The sequence below is a fragment of the Gavialis gangeticus genome, unplaced genomic scaffold (genome assembly GCF_001723915.1).
Source record: "Gavialis gangeticus isolate Ggan-Ray unplaced genomic scaffold, GavGan_comp1, whole genome shotgun sequence".
NCBI classification, from domain to species: Eukaryota; Metazoa; Chordata; order Crocodylia; family Gavialidae; genus Gavialis; species Gavialis gangeticus.
This window is the reverse complement of record NW_017729005.1, coordinates 5388098-5391330: the sequence shown is the minus strand read 5'-3', so window position 1 is coordinate 5391330 and position 3233 is coordinate 5388098. Positions and strand designations below refer to the sequence as shown.

The 3233-nt window shown below is 37.3% G+C and overlaps 1 protein-coding gene across 2 annotated transcripts in view; it reads left to right on the top strand.

Moving 5' to 3' along the window:
* The first annotated feature begins 1124 nt into the window (after positions 1 to 1124).
* OSBPL3 (oxysterol binding protein like 3) overlaps positions 1125 to 3233 on the top strand; it is a 162452-nt gene continuing 160343 nt past the window's right edge. For both annotated transcript variants that reach the window (XM_019508603.1, XM_019508602.1), the window contains exon 1: positions 1125 to 1250. The gene's annotated coding sequence lies outside the window, so the exon portion shown is untranslated. The remainder of the gene's footprint in view (positions 1251 to 3233) is intronic.

Genomic DNA, 3233 nt, shown 5'->3' with positions numbered 1-3233 from the left:
AAAAAAAAAAAAAAAAAATGTTTCAGTTTGGTCTTCTCCCAAGAGGCTTTTGGGGGAACTGGGATATATGGATCTGTCAAACTATTGAAATATTCACCAGAAGTCCAAGGGAACAGCACTAATACATAAATACGACTTCAGCAACTGCCCAGGAATCAGGCTGTATGCTAATTTGAGTACATACTAATACCAACGATGATATAATACTGGCTGCAAGGCTGAGTTGATTTTTTTTAATTCTCAACCAGAAACCTTTGATTTAATTTATTTACTGTATTTTTGTTTTGTTTTACATCTGTAATTTTTGTTTTACATTTGTTGTTCTTGTTGTTGTACTCATTCTTAAGAGAGGCTAATTCTCATCAGTTGGAAAGCATTGAAAAACATTGACGTTAAGCTAAATATAAATATCACACTAAAGTTGGTACTACTTTGCTAATTGGGAGGTTAATATGTGCATGTGAGTGCATGCATACACACACTTACACAGATTATACATTCAGATTCTTAATTATGTATTTATGCCAGAGGGGGATAAGTGATGCATTTTTATTTATTATAATAGCATTCATATTTTAATTGTGACTTGTGTTAAGCTGCATGCAAATGAAAAATTAAACTTTAAATATGACAAAACATTTCAAAATCACTTTCACTGGTTAAATTACCTTTTTAAATGTGCTTCATGCATAAACTTATTTTTCTTATCAACACAGCTTTAACTACAAAGCAGTTCCTTTAAGCCAAGAAAACATTATCTGGATTTAATATGGTGAATGGTGCATGAACTTGGTTTTGGTTTTGTTTTGGTTTTGTGTGCTAATTACTCTGTTCTTCAAAATTTTAGGATTAGTATATCTCATATCTCTCCTTATGCATTAGGAGAAAAATGTTTTCCTGGGGTTCAGTTGCTGCCTTGGTTTTGAATAATTTAGCTCTCTCTTCAGCTCTTATACAAGTATTTTGGACATATCTTTTAAATAACACAATGTAAATAAACATTAGAGACAGTCGGTACTAGTTTTGTGACAGTTGCTTGTAGTGTTTCTCCATTGTTCTGTCGTCTTTCCTCATCGCTGATGTGGATTGTTGCCTTTTGTAATTTTTTTTTTTTTTCTCTACCCTAGCTTGTACTTTTTTATTTTATTAAAGGATGAGGAGGAAGGAAACCAAAAATTGTTGCAGATAGATGGACTACTTGTTTCACCTGGCATCTTCAATAACCTGTCATTGGCCAATGCTACAGAGAGGTTTGTTTGCTTGGGTTTTTTGCAAGAAAACAATAGCAATTGCCATACTAGACTATTACAGAATAATCTTATTCTTAGTTTCTTCCTACTTCTCAATGGGCCAATTTATAGTTTAATTTATGGGGGCTTATGCCACGTCCGTACTTATAAACACTATATTTGCTATACTTACAAACATCTTTGTCTTGTTTGACAGCGCACTGATGGTACTCTAAAAATATCTGATTAAAATTTCATTGGGAGTTACACATTTCCCCTTAAAACTAATAGATTTATGTATCATTTGTATTGGCATATATTGTGCCAAGGCAGCTTTGAAAAGATGCTCACAGGAAGGGTGGGAGAAGGAAAACAAAACAAGGAGTATGGTTGCTAAGCACTGAGCAAAGAAAATTCTGGCTACACATGCAAGGTAATTTTTGCCCAGTATCACTGTAAAAACTGCTATAGGTCCTAACTACTGTTGCTATAGAAAGCTAGTTGCATTGAACTGAATCTTAAAATAAACAGTAGACAAACAAAACAATGCATTAGGTTTGCAATGCATTCTGGTGTCCTTCAGTTTTGGGTTGCATTCTGTTTTTAGTATGGCTTCTCCATGCTTTGGGTCTCTACATTTCATTGGATGTACACAAAGCCTGCATTTTGCCTTGACAAAAGGGAAAAACTCCATAAAAATTCTTAAATATTACAGGTCAAATCATTAATTAAAAAAAGGAAATGGCATTATTAAAATCAGTCATGAAACTAGCAGCTTCTTAAATGTATTTCAGTTTCTGCTTTAATGCATTTTTTGTTGTTGGGGAAACGCTTCAAGTTTTATAACAACTTTGTTTTTTGGTTGTTTAAATTACCTGATATCAAGTGTTCTACTTTGTTTTCACTTAAATGGAAAGGATTTTAGTATGTTTCATTATAAAACATAATTCAATTCAATTTTAAGATTGCCCACTTTGGTTTTTATCTCTTCTCTGAAGGCCATTGGGAGATTATAAATGAGATTAGTGTCTTTGTGTGTTTTGAGCCACATCCTTTTTAATCATCCATTTCTATCTTAACCAGAAAGGTGTTTGTGGGATGTGGGTTTTTTGGAGGGGGCTTGGGTTTCGCTGCTGCTTTGGGAGTAGGGGGTGTGAGGTACTTTGTTTTGTTCAACCTTTAGTTCAGTTAATCCAATTTGATCGTGCCAAGTTTGAGAACTTCTCTTAAGCACATTAAAAAAACACCCTTTGGATGTCTTTACAACTAGGAAAAGGCTTTAGTTTCTTTGAACCCTTTAGTTCTGATTTGGAATGGGAAGTGGCCCTATTTTTGGACGTAACATGCCCTCTTCTTATACACTGTATTGTACAGTGGACTCCTGAGCCAACTGTGAAACTTGACTTCTGCTCCAGTTTATAAATTATTTAGACATCGACAAAACACCAATGCCTCTTTCTGTTTCTGTTTCTTTTTACAAGTATTAAGGTAGCATCTAGATGCCCCAGAGTTTACTGGAGTCTCCTTGACCTACAAAAGTTCAGGGCCCCACTCAAACTCATGGCCCCTTCCCTCACAACAGACTTAGAAGCTGGACCCTGTTGCTCTCCACACTGCTGGGCTGCACTCCTGGCCACGCTGAGGCTGCTCTTCTGGGGGAAACTATTTTACTAGAACTTTAAAATTTTGTTTGGCGTGGGGGTGAAGGAACTAGTGAGGAAAGATAGTTAGAGCCCTGATGCAAAAGATATTCACCTATTGGGTTGGGGAAGCTAGAGCCTGCCTGCCCTGGCAAGTGGATGGGAGTGCTCTGGCAGCCACCAAGGGGGCTGCCAAACTGCCCCCCTCCCCAACCCTCTCCCTCCCATCTCTAGGACTATCAGTAGGGGAGGGAGAGGTAAAGGGAGGAAGCAACTGGCACAGAGATGCTGGCTGCTTTTGAAGGGTCAGAGTTGAATGGGGCAACTGGTGGAATGGCCCCCCCTCACCTCCTATCCCCCCCCC